The following is a 27,818-nucleotide window of genomic DNA, read 5'->3' on the forward strand; positions in this document are numbered from 1 at the left end:
TCCTCCGGCAGCAGAGACTGTGCATGTAGCAGCCCTGCCAGGTCTCCCAGCGGAGGGAGTCTGCCTGGGAGTGTGCTGTGCTCCATTTGCCTTCCCTGATGGGTGTTTTTTTGGTTTTGGAGCCATTATCAGCTTTTCTTAGGGCAGACATAGGGATTAAGCAGCTTCTTGGTGGTCCCAAAGCAGGCTGGACTTAACAGGGAATCTGAATTAATGTGTCTCAAGTGGGCCTTGGAAAATAAAGCTGAGAGTAAAAGGCTTGGACATAAGTGTACACATATGTAGCATCTTATAGTCCTTATAGTGTTGAGTTTATGCTAAATTAACTGAATAGAGACTAAATAGAGTGTGTATTTCTCTATTTCTTTGTAGGAACAGAGAGTTTCCCTTGTTTAACAACCAGACGCAGCATCCTATCATCTGCTTAAACAGGTATGAACTTTTTACTTGTTAGCATAGTTTCACAAGGAGACTACTTCAACAGACCAAGGAAGCTTGGGAAGAGAGCAAAAAGAAAACTCCTCTAGCTCTGGCAACACTTTATTTTTCTGGGGTTAGTTCCTGCTTTTGTAATTTGTCTTGGTTTTTGTTTTAAAAGCTTCCTGTGTCTGATAGGAGCCACTGTACCTATCGTTGTCAAAGAAGCTGTTGCCTTGCTTTTGGCTTAGCAAGAACCTCCTTATAGTCCTGGGCAGAAAGGGCCTAAGATGGTGTTGATACAAAGGCAGAGCATCTGAGGGAGGTGATGGTGTTGCTACACGCTGCTCTGGTTTGTCATGCCCTGCCACTGCAGTGAGTCGTACAGCAGAAAAGATGAGAATGGTTTGGCAGAGTAAGGGCAAGCATACTGCCTCATCTCCAGAATCAAAAACAATCCGGGTTAGATCTAAGAAATGCACTTTTTCTCCTCTTAGGGAAAGAGAAAACTTTCAGGAGACCCCCCCCAGAAATCTAAGAACAAGTGTTAGAGAGAACCTGTGCTGCCTGCATCATGTGGATAAACCAATAATTGTTTTGCCACTATTTCTATATGCACATGTATTCATTTCAGCTTGATTTACAAGTGAACAAGTTTGATTTACAAGCAAATGGGAATGGAGTTTGATTGAAAGACTATATATGAAGCATAGGGAAGAAATGCAGGAGGGCACAGTGAGTAGGGTGGCAAATGCCCAAGTTTCTGCTGTTGTAACTTCACTTGGGCAGGGCAGGATGAAATACTGCCGTTCTTTTAGGGTGAAGTGTTGTGTTTGCTCTGCCTTACAACACAAGCAAAACAAGAAGGTTTCGGTGAGCTCAGGACATGCCTGTAGAAGCTCATGGGGAGTGAGGTATAATGGGATGGTGGTCCCCTTCCCAGGATCTCCTCTCAGCAAGCTAGAGAAGGTTCAGACTCTGCCTCCTTTGAGGAGTAGCATCAACACACACATGCAAAAAAGTTTTATTCATCTGGTAAAAGTTACCTCCTCTGTGTTGTCATTACTAAAAAGGTGCTGGATTATGCTAGTTCAGGGCGTGTTCCTTCTGTGAGCGTGAGCAAAATCAATCTCCCTGTTCCCTGACCATCCCCTAGTTTACTTCTGCATGCAGTCTATCCTGGCTCTCTGAATTTGAAGGAAATCGACTCAAATTTGGCCCTCTAGGTTTTTAGGCTACAAGTACTAGGGGGTTCTCTTTTCATCCATGAACTTTTCTCTCTTGCAAGCTGTGGCAGCACAGACCTGCCATGGGCTGTGGGAGTCAGATAAAGGCAGTGTGTGCCAGCTTCTCCTGTCCCTGAGAGACATGCTGCTGGCGTGCCTGAGGTTTAGGGTGTCTTTTGTTGTTGTGCTAAATCTCAGTGCTGCTACTCCTCTTGGAAAGCGTGGTGCAAGCAGCCCAACAGTTTGGGAAGGAGTATTTGCCTTCTGGAGGGTGAACTGTGGGAGGGCAGGAGCTGCCCCAGCCGCCCCAGCCCCGGCATTTGCTCACGTCAGGCTCCCCGGGGGCAGCCAGCATGTACAGCAACCCAACATGCCTGCAGACTGGCTCCCTGCCAGCGTCTGCCAGGGCGGAGGGCAGCATAAGGCTGCTTACAGTGATCCTGCACGCTTCAGGAATTTTCCCATGGCCCCAGAATACCCTTGCAGCAGCGTGCAAGTACTAAAGGATTAAATTAGCCTCTAAGACTTAAATTAACGGGCAGTTTTATTGCATTCACCATTTCTCCATTGATAATGTTCCACTGGTGATAAAGTAAATTCTCAGACATCTACTGTGCAAAGCTTAAATTGTCTCTGCAGGTCCCCTCCTTAACTGACAGGCCTAAATTACTGCTCTTGAAATAAAGAATATATTTGTGGAGTGCCCCATAGCCTCTTGGTGCTGCTGGGATGCCACAGACAGCTTAAGAAGTGGGCAAGTCTGAAATGAAAAGAGAGGGAAACAATTGTATATCAGGACTAGCGTTTTCTACACAGGGTCACTGCATCAGTGGTTAGGAGATAAAAACAGGGTATAATATCTTGTGAGCATTGCTGTCTGTCCTTTGTGTCTGTAGTGACTAAAAGTAGCAGTGAAAACTAGCAGTGGAAATAATGTGCTGCGAGTGGTTGACAGGGGAAAGTTGTGATAAAGGAGGTAGGGGCTCAGGAAAAGGAGCCTGTCCCATTGTCTCCTGTGTAAGAGCATCCCCCAAGGCTGGGCTGTTGGCTGAGGAGGAGGAGTAACAGAACCAGCAAAGTGGCACAGAGGGCTACAGGGATGGGTGATAAATCTCAGATCTGTCTGAGCTGGGGTGTCAGTACAGCCTGTTTGCAGCATTTGGAGCTGAGGGCTCAGCTTTGGGAGCATTACGTTATTCTCTGATGGTGTGGTTTTGCTTCTGGGGCTGCTGCAGTGACTCGTCACGCTGGTCACTGGGCCACATGATTCCCAGTGCACTGTGAACGAAGTCAGCGTCTCCTCACACGAGCTTTTCACTGTGCTGTCTCTGCATGTGAGCGGGTTCTGTGAAGGCACTCCACAGCAGGAAGGTACCGAGGCAATCTGCTCACCTGGACGCTGCCTAGGCCTGGTGTGGGGCTGTTTCTGAGCAGGGAGAGGAACTTCAACACCTCCAGAGGCTCTGTCAGCTTGAGATTCCTAGTAATTTTGAGTAGCCTTTTCAGTATCAACATTACTTGCACTTTTCTACTGTGAATCTACTGATGCTCAGAAGCAGAGGCACGAAGATGGGGACAGTGCTTGGCAGCAGCCATCCTGGGCAGAGGCTGAAGAACAGCATGGGGCCAAGGTGCACCTGCGGTGTACTCAGGGACAACATTTGTGTATTGATATTTTGTTCGATTTAGGTTGGAACCTCTTCAGATTCAAGCACATCTTATATGAATTTGGTAGAGAACTAAGTGCACTTTAAATGACTGCACTTTAAATACACCATAGCTTGTATTTCAGGCTTAGAAATTTCCCTCACCTCTGGTTGGAAGTTTACATTGTACAGAAAGATGTCAGTGAGCAATGATTTCCTTTAGGAAAAGGGATGCAAACTGTTACTTGCTAGAAGGGTTTCTTGTAGTACTCACAGAAGAAATGCCTTGATTTCTGGAGAGCTAAAAACTCTAGAGATGATGTCTCCTTTTTCATTTTACGTACTTTGTTTTGTGTTTTTGTGGGGTTTTTTTTTTTTTTTTTCCTCGGTGATCTTCGTAGCACTAGGGAAAGATTATAATGGGCAGAGTGCAAGATATAGCTTAGTGGCGTTATTGGCATTGTCTTCTCTTTTGCCATGCAGCTGGCTTGGGTGTCTCCTGTGTGACATTGGGAGGGTTGCAAGGAGGCATCCCCACCTGGGTGGTTTTGACACAGGGCTGAAGGAGGCTCTTGGCATGCCTGCTGTCACAGCCAATGTGGCACGCCATCCTCCTTCATCAACCTCTTTCTTAAAAACAGTCTCCTGCCAACCGGTAGGCTGTTCTGCAGTCTCAATTGCAAGAAACCTGTAGCTTCTAGCTAAAACTTGTCAATGGCCACAGGGTTCTTGTACCAAACTAGACTTTGGTTTTTCCTCCTTTGTGTTTATCCCTTATCATCAGCCTACCTCTTTCCTCCTTTGAAAGGACGGCTGTCATTGATTTTATAATCAACCTGTCTTTTTCCTCATTTTTCTGATTATCTTAATAGTCATTATCTGCACCTTCTTTTGTTTGAAAACACCTGTTTTGAACATAAGCCATAAAGGCAGAACACTGTGTTACTTGTATTTATCAACTATCAAAAGTAGCATTTGCTACATTTTGAAAGGATTCAGGTGTGGTTCTTAAGCAATGGAAAGAAAGGAGAATGTCCCCTGTCACTAGTAAATCATCATGATGATGATGGTGGTGGTAATAATCCTACCTAGCAGGCTGAGTCACTAGTAGATGCTTAAAACTTGTTTACAGCCAAGAAGCAAGATTGTTCAGGCAGGAATTGACAGGCATGGGGTATATGACTTGCTGTGGCTTTTTAGTAAGCATCTCCCTAATTCCTTGGATGCAAGAGGTGGGCCAGAGAGACCAGGAGGGGAGAGGAAGAGGGAAATGTCATCCTTCCTTTCCCATGTGTAGTGATGAGCAAAGGAGCCTAATTTTGAGGAAGAGAATGGTAAGTAAGGGAAACTGGACCATTCTGTGTGTTGCAGCTCATGCTTGATGCTTTTGTCAGGATCAGCAGCCACCCCCAATACTGAGCTTTTCCACTCCTCTGCAGTACTTAAGTGGCTTTATAGAGGGACAAAATTAAGGAAGTTGAAGGTGAGTTGACAAGCTGATTTTTGGTTTTGTGAAGGCTTACCACAGTTGAGAAGTATATTTTCTTTTGCATCTCCAACAGTAAAGTCAACATAATACTTCCCGTAGCTCAAGAACCAGTCCAGTGTGCTAATGTTGAATTCTCACACTGTGAGTTTTGTCCCCTGAATCGTGTGAAAGGAAAGAAAACTCAACACTGTGGAGTAGAAGCCCAGCTCTCCTAAAGGCAGTTGAATTTTTTGCCATGGACATCCTTTTGAAAACATATCATCTTACTAAGGATTATAGCTTTATGGCTGTGTGAAAAAGGAATTGCCAACACATCTAAAAATTATGGTTTCAGTTTTGAAAGGTGTACAGTCCTTACCGTGCGGTGCATGTGCCAGCCCTTCGTTCATGGGAACTGGAGGGCACCTCTCTGTTGGTCAGATTATGCCATCCATCAGGGTGCGACCACGCTGGTGACCTGCTCAGAAAGGCCTTGTATCACTGGCCTCTCCCAGTGGTCTGACCTACCAGATGTCCCCTTTTTATCTTCATGGCAAACCCTGCAGCTGCCTAAAACCACCTTTGTCCATAGCATCCTACTGCTGAGTTCTCCTCAACTTTCCTGTGAAGCATCTGGTTCTGCTGGTGTCAGGGCCGGGATACGGCGCATGGGGACGTGCTTTCGCCTGCCAGCACTGGCGGCAGGCTGGAAGTCAGTGCTGCCTGCAAAGTGCTCCTGGAAAAAATGATCCCATTCCCACTTGGTAATTTTGTAGTTAGGCTTTGTAGTGCGAATTGCTGAATGATGTGATGTTCAGTGCTGGGAAACCTGATGTTCAGAGTTAAGCCTGAGTTATTTAAGCAGTTGTGTTTAGTAAACACACTTTTGAAAGAGATAGTGGGAGTAATGGCAGTCCTGTGACTGTTCTCCAAGAGAGGAGTTTGAGAGAGGCACAGATACATTTGTATTGGGGAGCGAAGCTTATGAGAAGCACAGATGTTTGAAGCATAATGTTCTTCCCAGCATAGTTGATGAAAGAAAACACTTTATAATTGTGACCAAAAATTACTCTAGTTGTCATCCTTAAGATGAGTCATTTTTTTCCCCCATTTTTAATCCCTCCAAGACTTTGGTCTCTTCTGAAGCAGGAAGGTATAATTCAGTCCAGTCTCTGGCCATGACACATTGGGCAGCTGCAATAATTATGCAGGGATAGGGATATAACATGCTGTATTCATGTACAGGTGAGGTCTTCATGCGAAAAGGGAGATCCTGACATTACGGACATAGCTTGTTCTCTTCAATGTTTTCCAAATCATCCTTGAATTCTAAATCAGAAGGTTTCAGGATGTTTTTGTAGTAAAATTGTGAGATTGCCTGTTGTTCTGCCTTTTGCCATGTCTCTGTGGGCTATCTGGGGCAGATCACAAGGCACTTTGATCAGTAGTCCTTTCTCAACAATTAATTGATAACGTTATCCATACCTATGTCTGTAAGATTTTTCTGCAGCATACACTTAATAGCTCCCTGGTATCCTTATTTTAGTTGACTTCTTTTGTGCAAAAGAAATACTTTGCTTGCTTAAACAATTACTCTTGCATCAGTTTGCTTCTAAAAATTGTAAGAACGCAGAAGAATTATATTTCCATTTTACGAGTGCAATGAAAACAGGATTAGACACAACAGGATCAAGTCTAGGGTTAATGATGGCATGCCTGGGAACTAGATACTGTGTGCAACAGCTTTTGCTGTGATTCTTGTTAACGCTCTGTGATTCATTGCTGTAGCTACCATAATATTAGTAACTAGGTGTCCAAGTCTGGATTAGATCACTGTTGTGTTCAATGCTGCGTGCTCAAACAGCAGAGTTGTTCCAGACCCCAAAGAGCTTACAGTCAAATCTACAAAGAGGCGTGGAGGTGTAAGCAGCCAGACAGCATGCTGGTGAGACTATATTCATCAGTGTAATTAGTAGCTTAGAGACTCCGTAGTTCATGCTGGGAAATTGTAGATGGAAAACCATACTCACGTGATGCAGTTCACCTGGGACATATCAGTGTGAAAGCACATATATTATGCAGCTAACAAGGGATCTAATCCTATTTTGCTTGGTTTTTTTGACTTTATATCCAGTGTATTATGAGTTGTAAAGTACAGGAGGCCAGCTTAATTTCTAGTCTGTCTCCACTGTTTTAGCATGCTTTCCAGTGGGAATACTTTTCTCTGGAATACAACAAAAGTCCAGTTACTAATGCAGCTCTGTATTTCTGCATATTGGCCAGCATAGCGAGTAACAGAAATGGACAAAATAGCTCAGCTCCATTAAAAAGTAATTTAAATGTTGGCCTTAGAATGGAATTAGATCCCCTCCCCCCCCTCCTTTTTTCCCCCCACATTCTGAATGTTTAGATAACTGGCTTCAGCTAGCAATAAAAACACCAAATTAAGATGAGAAAAGCTATTCTTTTCTGGCCTGAGTGAGGGAGGATCTGCTAAAGTAATAAAAGTGTCTTCTTCCACAATCCAAAAGATACCTATACCTTTCAGAACAAATCTGTACTTGGAAATGCCTGAAGTCAAGTCTTCCTCTTGGTTTGAGTTTAACTCTCTGCCGGAAATGGCGTTGCCAATTAAACTATTTTGTAAATTAAAATAATTGATATTATTTGTCAGTGTGGGGTGGTATCCACCACTGGCTCTCTACTCACAGCTCGTGACCTTTTTTACCACACCACCTATAGTCTACCTCTAGCTGTTCAGCCCCTGTATTCCCTTCCTGTGGTACCAGGTACCACTAGTCTTCTCATCCCCTTCGTTCCATATGAAAGACTCACACTCTCTCCTGTGATCCTTCAGACCTACAGCACTTGGTTCTTCCCTGCATCCCTGGCTCTGTTCCCCCCATGTTTTTTTCTGATTCTCCATTTACTCCTTGGACCTTTTTAGTTTCCTGACTTAATATGAGTTCCATGTAGCATTTTCTCAGCAATTTTCTAAGTCCTCTCTGCAGTGACTTCCCACTGTAGGTTAACCAGCAGCTGTTCCGTCTCTACCTGTCTTTGCTTAGTTAATTGGGCCAGAAAGAGCATATGCTATGGCTGCATGTGAGCTCCACATCTGCTGATTAGACCACCAGGACACTGCCAAACAAAAGGAATAAGGGCTGAGCTCTTCTCCTTGTATTTCCCTTCACAGAGGCATTAATGTCTTCTCTTTCCTCTACCCATCTGTGGATTTCCTAAGGTGGTAGGTAGGAGCTTAGTTTCTTCTGTCAAACATGATAGAAATTGGCCAGTGTGATTCACAATTATGGATGTGGATAGACACAGCAGACAGGCAGACACAGGAAACCAGAGCACAAACATAATGAGAGAATTAGGGAGCAAGTATTTTTGGATTGCTTCTACATTCACACATCTTCAGCTGAGTTAACTGGCAGAATCGAGCAGGGGGTTGACAATACTGGTTTAATGTCAGGGAGAAATTTTAAGGACCTGTTATGTAGTTGTGGAGGCAGGTTGGTATCAGGGACTTGATGCATACCTTGTGATTTATGTTTTCTTAAATGGATTCTGGCACTACATTGTGTCACATTTTTAATTGCTACCAAAGGCAGTTCTTTGTAAAAGTATTTTTAGAAATGAGCATCCATCAGAAGAAGAAATGCAGAAAGCTTTATATAGATCCCTGGGAGAAAGAGGGGGGAAGTGTTACGGAGATTCTGTTAAAAGAATTAAGTCATTTAGAGACAACCCAGTTGGTCAGGCCAGCAGCCCTACAGAGTTGAAATAAGAATCTGCATTTTCACTGGTTTTATGCTAACACCAGCAGCAGGGGCTCCTTAATGTAGTTTGTGGGCTGCAACCTTCATCAGAGACTTCACATGTATATTTTAAACTGTCACTATTCTTGGTAGTCCTGGCTGATCATCAAGAGTTTTAAGAGATCAGGGTCCCTTTCAGCAGCACCGCGGGCCTATGCTGAGCTTCTAGACTCCCATGGGCCGGAGCTGTTACAGACAGCCAAAGCTCAGGGCTGTCTCTGTCCCCAGAACTGTCAAGTGGACACACGGTGTCCTGGATCCCTCGGCTTCCCCGACATGCTCAAGAAGCAACTTGGGCTCTGGTGTCAGCGGCTGATGTTGCAGTTATCTCCTTTTGGGTCTCGTTTTTGTGGCTGCAAGTTTGTCATGCTGCCTCTAGGCAGATGCTGTGTGTGATAAATGTCCTTCCTTGAGCAAAACTTTCTGAAATCTGGATCCGAAGGCTTTGGTTGGGAGCCACGAGTGTCCTTGCACATATGGGAAGAGACAGCCCTTGCCCTGAAGGTTTTGCAGCATAAATAGGCAAGTTACAGACAGCATGAACATTATAATCTGTGTTTTACAGCTGGGAGAACTGAGGCACACGCTTATTTACTCATAAGTTCAAGGTCATGGAGCAGGTGAAGAGCAAGGCCCTGGACTGAACTCTGATCTTACATCTCAGTGCCTTAACCATAAAACTGTTCTGTCTTTCGAAAGATCCTCCTGCTTATAGGAATATCTATATTATAGTAGGAGGAAGAAAACCTCTATTTGAGTTAGATAATCTTGAAGGCGCTTAAATTCATGCATGGATTTCTTCATCCTTTGGTCAATTTTAGCAAATTCTATGCAGCTAATGCCTAATGGAAGAAGATAAATTGCGAGCAAATAATAAATGAACAATAATCCAGAGAAGAGGTGAGAGAATCATAGTCTCAGCAGTCTATAGATAACAAACAGGAAATCTCTTTAAATAAAGTACCTTATAATTGCTAATGTTATTAATCTCCTGGAAAATCCATGTCTCTGAAGAAATAAGCCAAGCTTTTCCTTGAACACAAAGGAGAGAAGTTTTGTTTTTCATCTCTGGGAGGTTTGGATGATTGTAACATTCTTCTTCCTCTCTTTGCAACCCTATGGGAGCATGATCCTAGATTCACTGCAATTATCAGAAAGAAAGAGAGAAGGAAAGGAGGAAAAAAGTAGAAAAGTGATGCCATTGAGCCAAGAGGCTGAGCTGGTCCTCCTGGCCTAAACTGGCACATCCCCAGCGATATGTGTCCTAGGTGTGAAAGCAGGTTGTACAGAGCTCAACCGTGGCTACTGTAATTCTGGTCTCTCTGCATGCCCTACCTTGGTCCTCTTCTCTTAAATCTCTTCGCACCATGTTCCACCCTCAGTTATGATACGCCCATTGTCTTCTGTGCATGTAGGGTCAAGCTTTGCTCATGTTTTGCCTTCCCGTGGAAGTTGGTGGGAGTCAGTCCTGTATGTGTGTGGGAGCAGGAGGTGGTTGAGGTGGGAGCTCCAGGCAGCCAGTGGGTGCCAGATTCAGAGCTGGGGTAAGTCAGGGTAGTTCTCTTAACCTCACTGAAATCACTCATGATGGACGGTGAGTAGAATTCTTCTCCAAAATATTGCTTCACAGTGACTAAAACCATCTCCTCTAGGATCTTGCCTTATAGGGGGTATGACACACTCCCTGTCTGACCTTCTAAGTTCAAACAAGTACACTTGTGTTTTACTGCATGGCTGAGAGTTCCAGTGTCACTGGAAGACATTTGTGCCTCCCCTAGCCTAGGCTGTAGGATCTCCCTGTGCAGCCTGAGCAATTCAAATGGGACATCACCATCTTTTAGGGTGTCCCCTGCTGCTGGTTCATGGATTTGTTACCTCCTCTGGCGAGGAATGCTTTATCATCTGTTTAACTCATGACAAGTCAAAGCACAGCTGCAAATACACACGTTACACATAACATTCAAAATGGATACACCAACTACTAATGTTGTATAAAGACCCAAGTAAAGAACTGGGAGACCTGCGTACTCCACTGAAGTTATATCAAAGGTCTGTTTTTTCCCCTTCTTTCAACTCACTTTGCATTTCCCTCTTGAGAAGATGGTAGCCAGGGTTTCTGGTGTAGTGCATGCCATCTCTGTCTGTCTGATAAATTTTTCCTCTTAGAGCTGATTCATTTGAAGTCTAAAGGGTGCCTAATGCTCTGGCACGGACAGTGTCCTTGAGAGGGTGATTGATTTTTCACGGGGAAATTCACTCTGTTCTCACCTTAAATGTGATACAGTCTGGCCAGTCTCTTAATTACAATAGTGGTAATTTCCCTCTTGTGGATGAGTAGATACGTCTTTTTTGAGAGCACTGTGTGAGAGAGCTCCTTGAGTAAGTGGCTAGTAAGTTATTCTGATCAGAGGTGTGAAATTCTTCCCTCTTCCTAGCCTACCCCTGGCTTCATGCTGTTCCTATAGTCTGCATCAGCTGTGGCATTTAACACATATACTGCTGAACAAGCGACTTTATGTAGTTTATTACTGGCTCTTGGTTCAGCCACACTTGCTAATTATCTGCTTTGAAGTGGCTGCCGGCTTGGGGTGCCTGTTCTGCAAACTGGCTCCTAGTCAAACTGCCATAATGCAGTGTACATAGCCATTAATCCAAAGATGATGAGACTGTAAATTAAAAAGAAAAAAAAAAAGCAGCCTAGATGACACAGTGCTATCATTTGAATTTCCACAAATATATATCCATAAAAATCAGCCTAAATTTATAAGTCTAGCCAATGGATAAGATGGAGGGAAAACCAGAGTGTTTCATAGCTTTGGTTTATCTCAGATATTACCAAAAATAATTTTTTGTCCTGAGTGACTGTGGGAGTTGCCCTTGCCTTGCACATACACGTAATTGTCTAGTTTTCAAACCAAGCCTTGTAACATGGTGCAGAACATGTATGAGTGCTTTATCTTCCTCAAATGGAATATTGCGTAATAGTACTGGATGACAACCATACTGTCAGCTAAATTTTTTCCAGAATAAAGTATTCAGCAAAATATATCTGTCTGGGCATCTCTGCTGCCTCTTACTGCAGAAGGTTGTGGAGCTTATGAAAATGCTGCAATGCAGCAAGTGTACTATCACTGATTAAAAGTAGATTGTTGTTGTTGTTGTTGTTGTTTTTTTCCCCCCTTCTGCAAGCTTGTGGGTGGCATTTTAATCAAGTTCTCATGGTAACAAACATAATTTAAAAGCACTGAAGCCTACAAAATTAGGGTTTTTTTCTGTATGTGCTTGTGGTGGGTGTTAAGTCATTACAACTGCAGTGATGCTGGTTATTTCAGTGTTTCTGGTGCAGAGATGACAAGGGAAGTAAAATGGAAGGAGGTGTTGCTGAATGCAGAAAATCTTTGTCATCTTTTTACCAGGTTCTATTGTTGTCTTTTCTGTAAAGAGGGTGCAATTAAAGTGATGTGTAATGTACTCCTTACGTTGCTTTTTCATTCTTTTAGATATGTTCTGGCATCACAGTTATGTCACGTTTGTAATTCCTGAGAGGTAGTTTTATTGACATGTTTTGATTCACTGTTGTGAACGTGAGCCCCTATCAAAACACACATGAAAATGCATGAGAAACTGTGGAATGCTGTGTGAAGTTGCCATTTATTTCCGCATGTATGAATAGATGCAGAGAAGAGCAGCAAGAAGGGGTTAAAAATTAAATTGGGGAAGGTCTGAATTGAATGCTTCACTGTCTATTAATGGATTGATCTTGAAAGCACCACATGGCTAAAACATGCTAACTCATGGAAATGAGGCGATCGTGTCTGATCACTAGATGGTCTGCTGCTTTGCCATGTTCAGTTGTGTTTGATGCTGTGTGGTGAATTCAGTTAATGAATTTATACTGCAATATATTTGCAGTCCTGCAGATACACAGTAAACAAGGGAATGCAAGTCAGTAATCCTGTGGAGTGTCAGAAAATGTAAGATACAGCTCACTCTTAGCTGCTAAGATGTTGATTTACAATGAGTAAATGTACTGGCTATTTCCTGCTCTTAAATACGTGTGGAAATGAAGTTCCAGTGATTTTTTTTTTTTTTTAATTTTATTTTTTTTACTGCGGCCTGCCTACAGGAGATTAACAGTGTAGGATTTAACACTGTAACACCCCAAATGTCCTTGCCTAGCTTACCTGCAGAAGAACTATAGCCTTGTCTCAGGAGCTGTATGTCAGGAATGGTTAATGCATGTTGGTGATCTCCCAGCATAGACATGTCTGGCTCTGTCAGTAAGACCAAGTCCACACCTTCAGAAAAGTGTTGAAAGTAGAATTTTCAGAAATTGCCAGTAAGACAGAATGCTGCAGTTAGGGGTTGGGAAAGGACAGAAACATCTCAGCTATGGGGAAGAGAGCTCTCTTTGTCAACCTGGTCTTCCACACAGGTATTGATCTGCTTTGCAGAGATGCCAGATGTTCTGCTCTTCCTCCCCTTCAAGAACATGTTGGATGCTTAGACTTTTTGCTGCAAGGGGACTGGTTGTTTGTTCCAGTGTATAAAAGTCCAGTTGTGCTCTTTCCTGTCTAATTTGTCCTTGCATAAACACTTCACAATGATCTGCAGAGTGGGACAGTCCCCGGGACCTTAATGTATTTTCTAGCATGGCTACAGCACTGGGCTTTGCTGCTGCCCCCCATTTTTACGGTCTTGTAACTTCCTTGTTCAGCAATTGCTGAAATGGAAAAATAAATGTTAGTAATTAAGTTGCAATGAATTTTTTTATCTGGATTTTGAAGAAGAGCTGGAACGAGAAGTGTCTTAATGCCATGTCTTCAGAATATTTTCCCTGACCATTTTCCATACCACTGACTGAGAACTGATCTGGAAATTTGAGCAGAAGACTGAATGCTGTACTGGTCCTCCCTAACATGAACTCCTTCTGTGCCTTTCTTGCTGTGGAAGATTGTTCTGGTGTGATAAGGAGAGCATTGGACAGTGTTCATAAGTCTCCCTGTTGATTTTGGAAATCTTTCATGGTAAGAGCTCCTTGGATTCTGAACAGGTAAACCAGTAAAGAAAGCAGTAAAAGGTCAAGAGCCAAAAAAAATAGTCACGTTGGTTTTTATACTAGGAAACAGAGAGTGCAATGAAATATTAGCTATATGGAGAGAACTGATTATACATTAACTTCCTGTCACCTTTGTGTTCATTTAGTATTGATAGAAAGAAGCCTTCTATTTAAAAACATGTTGTCTCAATAGTAATTTCTTGCTGTGGAAAAAGAAAGAATACAACCCTCATTTCAGAAGCTACAAATGGCTATGAGTGATGCTTCTTGGAAGCAGTACAACAAAGTAAAGTGCAATATATTCTTCAAAGCAGCACATCATTTGAACAGTTGATATTTGAAATATCAACTATATCTTTTAAATGGTAATTTTTTGCACTTGATCACGGGCTTTATGTCAAATATAATGATGTGGATATTGTAGTCTTTATTAGCCTGATGTTAACAATTTTGAGGATTGCAGTTTTGGAGTATCCTCCCATATCAAATCCTTCTGTATCAAATAAGGTGCCTCTTCATAGGACAAGTAAAAATTTGCTTCAAGAAAAGTCTCCTGACTTTTGTAATATTCCCGGAGAACACTGACAAAGCACCAGAGTAAATCCTTGCTGGAAATCTCTGTCGATTGACGTGCTCACAGTAGGGTTTGATCCTAGCAGTGCCTCAGGAAAAGCAGCTTTAGGGTTTTATTCTTCTAGTTTGTGCTGCAGCCTCACTCATGTAAAGAGTTTCAAACTGGTACAGCTAAAAGGACAGCAGCAGAGTGCTTCTTTTTATAATATGTAAGTATTGTGTCTTTTTTTTTTTTTAAAGTGTTTTTCATCATTTCTTTGTTCTTGACAGTGCATGTGTAGGGTACCCAGTGATGCTGGAAAATACCTTGATACTGTACCCTGGAAAAATGCCCCCAAATGCCAGCTCAGCCTAATACAGTGCAGAGATCGGGTGTGGGGTGGGAGGAGACTTTCACGATCTGTAAATTGATCAGGAATTCTCAATGCCTGAACCAGTATTTTCATCTGTGAGGATTTAGCACTGACCATAGGGGTGTTTAAAAGAGTGGTGTGAGGCTAGATGTGGGCCATACGCTGAGGCTCTCTTGTGCCCAGAGAGGGGATAAGAGAGGAATGAGACTGAAGAGAGACCCTGGTGCTGGGGCAGTTGGTTTGTATCTTACTGAATTTAGTGACTGTTTCTTCATGTGTACATTCTTCACAGTTTTGTAGGGATGCCCAGCATTTTATGTGGGGGCTCTTTTGTTCTGTATGGTGTAAGCCTAAATGCAGAGAAAGGAATGGTTATCACTTCAGAACATTCTGAGTTCTGGCCAGGACAAACCTCGGTTCAGGGCCCAGGGTGAGTAAATTCAGGTCCTTTTGCACCTTTGAGACAGGATCTGGGACAAGTATCTTGCTACCTGTTAATCAGCATTAACTTGCTGAGAGAAGGGATTAGGGGAAGCCCCCAGCACAGTGTGTGTGCCCCTTTGGATGGCTGGGATCGGTCCAGGGAGGGGTGGCTGGGGCTCAGACATGTAGTGGCAGTGGCGAAGGAAAGGACCAGAGATTATGGGATCCACAGCGGGAGTCATGAATGCTGCATTACCCACAGCAAGAGGGGCCCAGAGAGTCCAAAGCCGTTCCCTTTACAGTCCCAGCTTCCAAACTGGCTCTTTCCCAGAGCCACTCCAGCAGCAGCAGGAGTTTGGGCAGCAATAGTGCCCAGATCTGAATGGCAGACAGCTCTCTGCTGATGAAGAGAGTATAGCAAAGCCTTTAAGATACCTTTATTGTGACCTCTTACGCTTTTCCCTGATCAAACCTATACTTTCTTTCAGGGAATACAAAGAAGGGTTGTCTGTCTCTCTGGAATAAGTCTTTCTGGGTCTCTTTACACACTGTACTTCAAATCAGACCATCAGGCTCTGACCTGAGGTACTGCCAGTGCATCACTTGTCATCAGTATGGATACAGCGATCTTATCTGCTAGTACATCTCTGAACATAACATATGCATCCATTCACACACGGTCCGTTTGCTGATCGTGGCTGCCAGATAAGGTGGCTTGCTACTTTCCATTATAAGACCCTGTTTCTGTTACCACTTTGCTAAACTTTTTGTGGTTTAGGCTGCAATGTTCCTCTCTGGCTGTCAGGCTCGTCTTCCTCTCTTACAGATGTGTTTTGGCCCAAGCTGCCCTTTCCTGGAGCAAGGCTGCCTTCCCAGGCTGAGTTGAGGAAGCCAGGTGCGCTGTTTTAACTCAAGATCTTGCCTGTGAAGTTCTTTAGCATCCTTGTTGTTGAGGAGGGGACAACATATCCTTTGAAAGTTTGCTGAGTGTCAGGAGAGACTTGCTAGAGCCTCTGCTGCTTCCAGCGTCCCTGAGCCTGACCAGCCCAATTTATGTCATATCACCGTGAGTGGGAAAAAAAGAATAAGCTGCCTCTCCTTTGCTCAGAGTCTCTGGTAGAGGGGAAAGTCCACACTTTCAAATGCAGAGGCAACCAAAGTTAGAAAACATGGCCAAGAACTTGTGGAAGCAGAGTGTCAACGGCAGAAGAGACAGCTCTGATGAAGAATGTATGGGGAAGGGGGAGGATGGGTAAGCAACAAGACGGAGGCAAATTGTAGAGAGGAACTGGATGAGAGGTAGTCCAGGAAGGCAAACTGGAAGTTCATAGAGGAATGGGAATGAGGAAACTGCTGCTTGGGATGAAACCTGCAGGAGAGGATCTGAAAGTGGATCTTGGTATGAGCAGGCTTGAACTTCCAAAGTTTTCAGTGGTGAAAGCTATACACCGGACAGCAAACACGGACAGGCCCTGCGTGAGCGACTGAAGCCCACAGGGCTGCCTGGGATGGGATGGGAAGCTGGTGCAGGGATAACCTAGACAGAGGGAATGGGAAGAACAAAATATGTTTATTAAACTAGGAAGTGTAGCTTAGTATGTGTGCAGAAGGAGACCCAGTTATGATTATGCAGTCATCTCTCATTTCTTTCACAGCCAGACTCCTGAGGTGTAACCTTGCAACCTGAATGTCATTTCAGATAGCTTTGTATGTGTGATATATGTTGATGCATCTCTAGACAAAATCCAATTTGTGATAGTTACTTCTTTTTTTCTTTTTGCATTTTTGGCAGTCTTTAATATGCTCTGTCAACAAAAGCAGAACAAAACGTTCCATTCCTAAACAAATAAAGTTCAGCACTATCCAGATGTGTATATTTAAGTGACTGCGGTGGCTGGATTTTGTTGCTGCTAGACAGACAGTGATTTATACTGTAAGTTTTGCGCCCTGAGCTTTCAGAAATACATTTCTTTTCATCCTGAAGCCTGACAGAAGTCTGGCAGTAATAATTAGCAAGCCATAAAAATCGACCTGATTTGTGGGAACCACTGAAGGATGCAAAGAGACATCTCTGTTCAAGGAGCTAGGAACAAAAGCGCGTGGTTACTGACCCAGTCATGTCAGACCTAAATTTTGAGGGAATCCCAAGTGATAAGCGTTCCACAGTCTGAATACTGCCTATTCATTCAGCCCTTCTAGCAGAGTGAATGAATCATCTTTTCAACCAGAGACAGCCCCTCTGGGTCAGAATTGAGGTCAGTGGTGGGGCATGTGTTTCAGACTGCTTGTCCTAAATGAAAAAGAAAACATACAAGACTTTGCTTACGCTGTCGCAGCTTCAAGCATCTCATCTATAAAACATTTACATACAGTATCTCACGAGACCTCTTACAAGTGGCGGCTCTGGATACATAACCAGGTCCTTCTGGAAGGGCCATCTGTCTTCCTAGCTGCTCATGTGCATTTTCTCTTCAACGTCACCCCTACCCCAGAACACTTTCTCAGCTGATCTTCCTGTTGATGTCCCCAGATTAACCATTAGCTCAGTGTCATCACGTGCTGTCTGTAGATTTTTAGCATGAGGTGGTCAAGATGATTCTGCAGAACAGGTTGAAAATGAGCACCCCCATTCGTCATCTGGTGAATCAGCCCCACGCACGTGGCAAGATGTAGCGTGCAGGGCCTGGTTTTGCTGTATCAGCAGAGGGATATGGAAGAACATGTGTCTGGGATGTAATGTCGTGTTTCAGTTAGAAACTTATCAGACCAACAAAGCTGTTCATTTGTTAGAGCCTGGCTGTGCAGTAGGTGCTTTTCAGTTACAGTGCAATACAGTCTGTGCCATACAGTGTATTTTCATTTAGAGTTCGTTAAACATTGTGATGCTCAGCAAGGGGCTGTGACATTCCGTCACACTTGATGGAGAAAGGTCACCTTTAAAAATCAATGACAGGAAACCACACATTTATTTAAAGTCAGTATTAAAATACTAAATAAAGCCTCTAAGCTATGTTAGATCTAGGTATTATTTACGTGGTGAAAACATTCCATTCCCAGAAAAGGCTCTCAAATTGAGAAACCAGGGGCAAATTAATGGAAGGAAAATTCAGCAGTTGTCTTTTGAACCTATGTAAACTTTTATCATACACCACCTTCTGCACAGTGTAATTCCCTACAGTGGGAAGAATCACCATTCACTAGCAGGGAGCAAGCCACTGAGTTCTGTTTGATGCACCATAGCTCTTTGTGGAGAGAGTAATTGATTGTTTTCTCTTCTCTGGTTATCTTCTCTCTGCTGCACGTATTTTTATAAATGTCTGTCGCATTCCCCTCTTTCCCAGGATGAAGAATCACAGCCCATCTAGTCATTCCTTGCAAAGAAGCTTTGTCAGATCTTTTATCATCCTTGTTGAGCTCTCTGTACCTTTCCAGGTCTACTTTATTTCATTTGTGATTAATACTTAATGCTTTCAGGCATCCTAAAGCAACATCAGCATTAGTGCTGCTGAAAGACTTTGCAAAAGAAAAAGTACAGAGAAATTCAGGATGAACCATATGTTGGATCCTGGGTACCTCTCAAAAAACCTATCAGAAGCACCTGAATACATAAATGGATGCATGAATTTTCTGTGTCCATCAGTGCTCAGCATGCCCTGTATCCTGTGGTGCTTTTTGTGTCCTTTTGTCCTTTTAATGGAAATCTCTGATGGCAGCCCATGGAAGGACACAGATTGCTTCCCTTGTCCAGAAAGTCACCTTGAAGGCATCTTCTGTATGCACTGCTTGTATTGGAAAGCACATGATGATCTGGATCCTCATAGACGTGTAGGCACCTGGCTCTGATGGAAATCAGCAGGTCTGTGTCACCAGTGGAACCTTTGTGCATTGAGAACACGCTGATGTGAGACTGAAGCTCTGTGGAGCTTCTTGCCTCTTCATGTGGAGCAGCTCGTGCTGGCCACTGCTTGTGGCAGGAGTCTAGACTGGATGGTTTGATTGGAGATGGCAAATCCTAGCTTCCCTCCTTCCCCCTGGCTGTCTCTTTGTATTAAAACAACACACATTCAGCCCCATGGTTTTGGTTTTTTTCCAGACTTTTTCCTCAGTTACTGAATTTGTTCATCAGTCACATCTTATCATTCTTGGCATGCACTTTCTTCATCCAATGCAACTTTCTTACCCTTTCCTACTCCCTGACCCTGGGCTTGTTCTTTGCCTCCCACAAAACTCATTCATTCTTCATCTCATCCCAGGAGAGTGCCACTGACTTCATGCACATGTGTCAGCCCTTCAGCACAGGGTGGGAAGGAAAGGGGTGGCAACGGAACAAGGCTAAACCCAACCTGTAGCAAGAATTGGATAATTGCATACACCCATGGGAGCTTGGGGAGGAAATGAGTCTCTGAAATAGGTCTTTGCTGTGACAGCAAGTCCTGAAATTAAGATTTCAGAAAGGCTGACTCAGTGAGTTGGTTCCTCCTCAGACATGAGATACCTTAATTTTCTTAATTCAAAAAAGCAAGGAATTAAAAATTAAACTTCAAAAAATCACTGTAGTTAAAATATAAGCTTGGGGCACATAAACTCCTCTTCTCTGTTTCAGTGCACATCCCAAGATCTTAACTGAAGCCCTTTTGAGGGAAGTAACTTCCTCTGAAAGCAAGTGCTGCAAAATCAACTCCTGTGGTTTCTTCAATACTGGCTCTGTCCTCTCTGTCCTCCCTGTCCTCCTGCCCCTGTGCCTGAACAGGCTGGAGCAGTGGCTGCTTGCTTTCTTTTCTTTTGTAGGCAGTAGGGTTGGTTGAGTAAAGATTTGGCAGGGGAAAGCTACCACGTGATAAAACTGTATCCCAAATATTGTGATTCTACTGTGTCTAGAGTGTTTAAGAGCACAAAAGATTTCTAGGTATTCTCATTTCCAGGTATGGAGAGATTATATTATTTGCCTGGGTATGCAGTCATGGGTCATATGAGTGGGTGGCTGAATGTGGGTAGACAGCGTATTTTTAAGTCATACAAGCATATAAGGGTATATTTAAGTTAAAAGAAGTCCTTTGTTTGTAACATTGTTGGTTAGAAAATAATATGAAGGGATGAAATAATCCTACCACTTCTGTAGGACCAAGGTTTTGGTCCAACATGCCAAGTTTGCTGTAAATATAGAAGCAAGCCAACTTTGCAAATAACCGCTTTCCCAATCAGTTTTCTAATCCTTTGTCTCCTTATTTCTATTTATTTATTTATTTACAGTTAGATGTTTTGTGCTGCAATTAAAAGCATTGGCTTCTGTTGGCTGTAATGGGTTCCTGGGCCCCTGTCTCTAAGCCTTTCTGACTGAAACTGAGAGTCAAAGATGCTTAAGTGAGTCTGGATGGAGGGACCTCAGAACAAGCTTTCTTCTGTTTGATGCTCTTTTTCAGCATGAATAAACAGTGCCTTCTTAGACAATAAGATGCTTCTGCTTCCACTGTGATTCTGGCGTGACTGCCTAGTGTATCTGAGTATTACGAAGTAAAGCTAAAAGCACTCTCTGCATAGGAATAATCTTCTGCCTTTGACCTGGGGAGAAAACTCTTTTTACATGAGCAAGAATTTTTACCCAGACAAACTGGAGCAACACACGGCCTTGAAGATCCTTTCCTGTTATCACTTCCATACTTCATTTTCACATCAGCATCTTTGTGTTGCTTGTTCAGTTGCGGAATAATTGACTATGTTCCCTTACTTCAGCATATGGAAGGACCAAATTGAGTTGGGATGGCAGCTGGATCAGGATGTCCATCCTTGAAAGTTGCTGAACCTACCCTTTTTTTGGGGTCCATGGCCCTGGAGAGGGTGCAGAGAGCTGGAGTGTGGTGCAAATGCTGTGTTCTGGATTTCTGCTGTAGGCTGGTTCTCCTGCATGCATTTATGGGGAAGAATCTGCCAGAAATTAGCCCAGGACATGCTTTTTACTATTTGTAGTAGCTGACGTGATGATGCTCCCAAAGATAGCATCTGGGTATTTTCAAAGATTGTACTGTAGCAGGGGTGGAATTAGTTTTAAAAGTTAGGTAAGACCTTTGAAAAATCAAAAAATGCAGACACATTTGTAGAGGCAGCATTTTTTTTTTTTCTAATTAAAAGCTCACTGAGTAAAGTTAAGATCGTGTGAAAATGTGTCATGCTTGATGAGAACTTGATGAAACTGGAAGAAATAAGGGATGTGAAAGTAATTCATCTGTGTGGAGAGGAAAAGATGCACCATTGTAGTTAAAGTGCTTATTCTGAATAAATCAGATTTTGTTGTATGAGTTTTTGCTTAGCAGTTAAGATTGTAACACCTCTCTGCTAAATTGTCCAGTTTGCCTTACGTGCATGCAGAGTAGCTCTGCAGAAGTTGGGAAGAGCTTAGACCTGTCTTATGTGAGGAATATGCAAGTAACATATCAGCATAATTAATTCATTCCTTGCTACCTAATCTGAGCTGTCATCATGGAGTCTCTTGAGAGACGAGATGCAACATCAAATCAATATGTCTTAGCAAGGTCAGTGGGGGGAAAAAAGAATCCTGCAAAATTTCACTCCAACCTTTCATTGGCTACCTTTACCAGACCCTATCCAAATACAGGTATTGATTAGTGTGATTTGAGAGCAAAGGAAGCGCGTAGCTATGTAGCCTGTTTGTGGTAGCCATGGCAAATACATGGTTTGGCTGGCACTCCTTCATTAAATCTTAAATATAGAGTTTAAAATCTCCATTTATTCACGTTGTGTACCATGTAGAAAGGTTTAATTTCCAGTTAGATTATTGCAGTGCTTTGAAAAGCAAGGAGGTTAGAAGAGGGAAGCTGTGCAGAGGGTGACAAAGTACTTCAGTGGGGAAAGACCACTTCAATGTGCCCACCCTGAGCAGTCTGCATAGCAAATTGGTGAGCCGAGTTCCCCCTGAAAAGCCCCAAGAGGGCCACGCAGTGCAGCTGCTTCCTTGAATGTTTTCCTGTCTGATCACACCCCAAATAACTTTATCTGCATACAACCCTTGGAGCTAGTACTATTTTATTTATGATGTTTTTTCTGTGCCTCCTGCACTGAGGGTGAAAAAGCCAATGTAGCCACAAGTGTTGGTGAATCTTTTTCTCTGCCAGGATTGTAAGTCAGGGCCTTGGCACAGGTCATTGGGATGGTTGCTGGCTAACGGCTGCGGAGCCTCATGTTTCAAACAAGCCTGCCAACTGCAATGCCTTCTCTAAAGTGCACGGAGAGGGCTTGCAATGCCCATTTGAAATTGTGCTTGGTGGAAAAATCAATGCAGTGTGTCTGACTGAGGTGCTCCCCTGGGAGCAATCCCGTCCTTGTTCAGGGCTTGTTTCAGCGAGTCTCCTGGAAACAAAAGACTACACTGAGAAATTTGGGAGCCTTCTGCCTGCCAGGAAGCATCCCGACTTCCCATCAGCACTCCTTCCATCCTTCAGCCCCTCCGGCTCCCTGAGGCAGGAGAGATCTCAGGTAGGATTGAGCAGGGACTGCCTTCTCTGTTTACTGGTCAGGAGAAGACAAGGCTGTCATGGTGCCTTATTTTAAAATTTGCGGAAGGCTTGCGTGCAATTTAATCCAGAGAGACGTGTTTCTTTGTGTTGGCACCTTTACTGACAGGTATTGCTTCTTCAGTGCTTTTGCCATCCTTATCATGGACGAAATTTATTGGTAATAAGTTTTTGCCTTATTTCTTGTTTCAGATATCACTTATAGTTGTCATGGTGCTGTTGTTATGGTTACCATCTCCTTCACCAGCTAAAATGCCTTTCCTCTCTCCTGCAGGAAGCAGTTATGATTAGTGATGGATGGGTGTGTGTGAGGGTGTTTGATGAATGGTAAATGGTGTAAAAATGCAGCATTGTGGATAGAAATGGCTTCTTGAAAAGGGGTGGTGTTGGAGCAGGAAGGGGTGTGCAGGGATTCTTCTGGCTTCTTAGCTAGAAATGAGCTCTATGGCAGACGGGTTTTTTGCAGGCAGAAGCTGCAATTACCGTGATTTCATCATTGCAAGAGAGAAGGGCATCAGGTTTTAGATTTCTGGAGTTTGAGTGAGTTGATGCAGTCCCTGGGCATGGGAGCGAGGGCAGCCCTGTGTTCCAGGCAACCATGTGTCTCAGAAGGGGAGCATCCAACGGCAGGTTGGCTCAGGTGTGCTCTGCTTTCCAGCCACCCAGAGAAATGAATGAATCCCTTCCCCAGGGAGGAAGAGCTCTGTCAGTCTGGAGTGGCAGCTGAAAGACTCCTTCTCATATGTTTGCCTGTTCCTATGTTCTGCAGCAGGACAGACCTGTTTGCTACCAACGGAACTGCAGCTGGTGCTGCATCTTGGCCCTCCTGTGCACCACCTGGGCATCCCGACTGGCCGAGCAGGGTTTGTTACTCGGTACAGAGTTGGAGGGCTTTGTCACATTCACATTTCTCCAAGTGAAAGCATTCCCCTTCATCAGGAGCTGTTCAGCTTCTGCAGCGGGGTGACCCACCCTTCCCACCTGCCTGCTTCTGCTGATGCCCAGCCCAACCGCAGGAAAAGGGGACAGGGATTTAAATCTCTGTGCCCACGAGGCAGGACACTGTGCAAGAAGGAGCGGAGGAGTGCGGAGTATGAGCAGCCACTCCTCTGGCACTCTGCTCTCTCCCTGCTGTGCCAGTGTGGCAGGTCTGATCGACTGCTTCAGAGGCTGCAGCCATCCCTCATCCTCAGTTCTGGCAAGGATGCAGGTTGCAGTAAATTTTCTTTGTTTTTCCACAGTGAGCCTTCTTTGTTCAGCCTCTGGTCCAGACGCCATCCGTTATTTTTCATCCGTTTTGTAATCCAAGGTGTAATCAAAAGGATTTTCTACAAAAAATATGTGACTATTGACTAACTGTTTGCAGTGTGGAAATGGAAAAGCCTTTTAAAACGGCCAAGCACTAATACAAGTGCAAGGAGATGAACACTGCCTGCATTTTTAACACATGCAAGGTAGTGTATAAGAGTCTTGCTCGTATTGTCTAGAAGGAGGGATCTATCTGCAAGCTAATAACTCAAGCAGTGGACAAGGAATAAATAAATCGTTTTTGTTATAAATTACCAGAGAACCTTGTTCATCCTTTATTAGGCTTGAGAGGTAGAGTGGCTCCAACTGAGAGACTGTATAATTCTGTCTAATAATATACCATATGACACATAGAATTATGGCACTTAGACATTTAGCATCAAGTGGTAACTTCTGTTAATTGTTTAGTGGCTTCTGGACTGTGCGCGGGCATTTTAAGTAAGAGGGAAGCTAATGTGGTCCCTGTCAGACCCCCATGAGACTTTCTCCCCATCCAACAGCGGTTTGCTGTGATTCTTTTCACAGCATCAGTGTGAAGCACACCGCTCACATCTGAAAATAATCAAATTATTTTGAGAGAAGATGCATGTTAGCTGAAATGACGGAGTGAAATGTGCTGCAAAAGCTCTCCATGTGTTCAGGGCATCCAAAGTTGTCCCACTTGTTTTGTAAATATGTGGAGGGTCCATGAAGACAATAGCACCAATAGGGTTTGGGTACTACACGCTACAGTACCGCCTGGCCAAGCAGCGTTTGTTACTCGGTACAGAGTTGGAGGGCTTTGTCACATTCACATTTCTCCGAGTGAAAGCATTCCTCTTCATCAGGAGCTGTTCAGCTTCTGCAGCGGCCACATGATGGTGGCAGGAGGTTATTGAAATTTGTCCATCCAGATTTTCCACCTTCTGTCTCTTGTTGCCTTTATTCTGCCCTTGTGATATCTACCTGCTTTCCTTGGCTATTCTAGACAGAGCTGTCGGTAAGTTAAATTTACTGTCAAATTCCCTCGGGACCTCTTAATCCACGATGCCTGATATTTAATATTCAGACACATCATCCCAACTGGCCAGTTGGTATGTGGACATGAATTAAAGGTTTTTGCAGTTGTCTTATTTGCTAGTATGAGTTAGATTGGACTCGTATTTGTATATGGCTTGGGCTTTTTACATGAAGGAAGGATTTTAATTATTTATTTATTTTTCAGTGTAACTCATTTTGGGGACTATTTCTTTCTTCTATACTTCTTGGTGCCCTCTTTTCTTTAAAACTTTATGAATGTCTCGCCTCATAAATTTATCTTCTCTGAAAGAAATTATCTGAATTTCTTAAATTTCATAAAAAGGCGGTCTCGTTCAGGAGTTTTGGAAGCCCTGGGTGCCTGAGGTCATGCTAGGCATGCCTCTGCACCCCAGCCTGCCTCCACAGAGCAATCCCCCTCTCTCCTGGCTCCAGACCTGGGAGCAGGGTAGCTGAGTCAGTGCTGTGGTGCATCTGAGCTAAATAGCCCTCTGGGAAGCAGGATTTAGCCCTGGAGCCATACAGGGGCACTTCCCCTCTCCTCCCCTCTCCCTCCCACTGAGCTCAGGATCTGGCCATGCCCCCTGCCAGGGTTTGTTTTTCTTTTCTGGAGGAGTCTGTTGTCTCTCCTCTCAGGAACCTCCAGTGTTATTCTCTCCCCTGAACTGAAATTGTAGCTCTTCCTCCATGTATTCAGGTAGCTGTTTCTCTCAGTTTATGAATTAGCTTCCCTGAAATCAGATAGCTTCATTTCACTGTGAATGGGCTCATAGACACGGGAATAGGTAAAAACATGGCTTGAAGCAGGAAGGTGGTATTTGCAAAACCCTTAAGTATTGGCCTAATTCTGTTCTCTTAAAAAGTGAAATTTATAGAAAATTCATCTGCTTACATGCAAAGAGAGTTAATATAATGCTAAGATGATTCTGCAAGATGTACTCACAGAATGTGTAGAAGGACAGCTAGCATGACAGGATGTTTAAATCAGCATTCTCTTGGGCTTTGTCTATCACAGTCTCATGCTGTATTAGTGAGTGATTCCTTGTGTGTTGAGTTCAAAGCATTCAGGCTTGGTTCACCCCAGCCACAGCAGTGGGAGCTGGTGTCACATAAAAAAGTGTATGGGTTAAGAATTATACATACAGTGCCTGTGGAAAGAGAAGGTAACTGCAAAGTCGGACCTCATGTTCCCCACGAGGTTTGTCCCTCTGTGCTAATTACAAGTTATTTCAATATTTTCTGTCTCTATACAGTCCCTAAATGGCTGAAAAGGATGAGGGAATTTGTTTTTACCATCATTTCTGCTACAAGTTATTAGTTTAAAAGGCAGGATGTCCAGTGCAGATCCATAATGCTGTCCCTAGTGCACTGCCTGAGTTACAAGGACATGAATTTAAGGTCTGTGAAGTGTCTCTTCACTGCTGCCTGCCACTGATAGCTGCCACTGGAGCTTGGTCTCTCTGGACAGGGAATGGCCAGGGTCTCAGTAGCATCCTCCATATCCGTCTGGACAAGGAAAGCCTTTTGGTGAGGGCTGTGCATGGCCCACAGGTGTGGGTCAGTATCACTGATGTGGTCTGTGGTGCACAACAGCACCTGCTTGATCCTTCTGGAAGGAGGGGGCATTTCTCACCCCGCTCCCATACCCTGATGTGCTCGGCTGTCTTTGATCAGGCTTCAAGGTGAGGAACAAACATTCGGCCACAACAACCCCCAGCAGCGCTACAGGCTTGGGGAGGAGTGGCTGGAGAGCTGCCAGTCAGAGAGGGACCTGGGGGTGTTGATTGACAGCTGGCTGAACACGAGCCAGCAGTGTGCCCAGGTGGCCAAGAAGGCCAATGCCATCCTGGCTTGTATCAGCAATAGCGTGGCCAGCAGGGACAGGGGAGGGATCTTACCCCTGTACTCGGCACTGGTGAGGCTACACCTCAATGACTGTGTTCAGTTTTGGGCCCCTCACTCCAAAAAGGACATTGAATGACTCGAGTGTGTCCAGAGAAGGGCAACGAAGCTGGTGCACGATCTGGAGCACAGGTCTGATGAGGAGCAGCTGAGGGAACTGGGGGGGTTTAGTCTGGAGAAGAGGAGGCTGAGGGGAGACCTCATGGCCCTCTACAACTATCTGAAGGGAGGTTGCAGAGAGCTGGGGATGAGTCTCTTTAACCAAGTAACAAGCGACAGGACAAGAGGTAATGGCCTCAAGTTGCACCAGGGAACATTTAGACTGGATATTAGGAAGCATTTCTTTACAGAACGGGTTGTTAGGCGTCGGAATGGGCTGCCCAGGGAGGTGGTGGAGTCCCCATCCCTGGAGGTGTTCAAGAGGCGGGTTGACATAGCGCGAGGGATGTGGCGTAGTTGGGAGCTGTCAGTGTTGGGTTGGCGGTTGGACTAGATGATCTTCAAGGTCCCTTCCAGCCTAGATGATTCTGTGATTCTGTGAACATACTGAGGGAGGAGTGTTTCCACAGTCCCGTGCCGTGTAGCTAACGCAACCTACGCCGAGGCTCGTACTTGTGCCCCGTGGCATACTGGCGTGCTGTCACCAGGAAGGCTTTGGAGTAAGGGGCTGTGCTGGGGTGTTGGTGCAGCCAAGGCTGATACAGCCCATGAGCTCCACTGCCCTTCCTGCACGGTGCAGCGCTTGCCTCGGTCACCGTCTCGCTGTCACGAACTTCAGCTGATGGAGGAGATAAAGAGTGAGAACATACTAGTAAGATCGCTGCTGCAAATTCTCTGATAATGAGGTTCTGCTATAATAGATAGGGAAGAAAGGCTTATAAATATTCAAATTCATTTTTAACTAAGGCAACATGACAGTTTAGAGGACCGGCTGTGCCACCTTTTCTGATATTTTTGAAAGCCTTCATTGTAGTTTATGCAAAGAATAAGAAAATCTTAGTGGAAAGAGGAACTTTTTGCTTCCCTGAAGCACTGTTTTCCCTAGATTGTTCAAACTATTCCACGTTTCTTCTTTT

The 27,818-nt window shown here is 44.1% G+C and overlaps 1 protein-coding gene across 26 annotated transcripts in view; it reads left to right on the top strand.

Annotated features, from left to right (window-relative positions):
* MAP2 (microtubule associated protein 2) overlaps positions 1-27,818 on the top strand; it is a 242,021-nt gene that overhangs the window by 138,831 nt on the left and 75,372 nt on the right. For 23 of the 26 annotated variants that reach the window (XM_074829675.1, XM_074829674.1, XM_074829688.1 and 20 more), the window contains one exon: positions 373-432. The exons of the other annotated variants lie outside the window; for them this stretch is intronic. The gene's annotated coding sequence lies outside the window, so the exon portion shown is untranslated. The remainder of the gene's footprint in view (positions 1-372; positions 433-27,818) is intronic. 26 annotated transcript variants of the gene reach the window in all.

This window comes from Strix aluco, chromosome 6 (genome assembly GCF_031877795.1).
Source record: "Strix aluco isolate bStrAlu1 chromosome 6, bStrAlu1.hap1, whole genome shotgun sequence".
Lineage (NCBI taxonomy): Eukaryota > Metazoa > Chordata > Aves > Strigiformes > Strigidae > Strix > Strix aluco.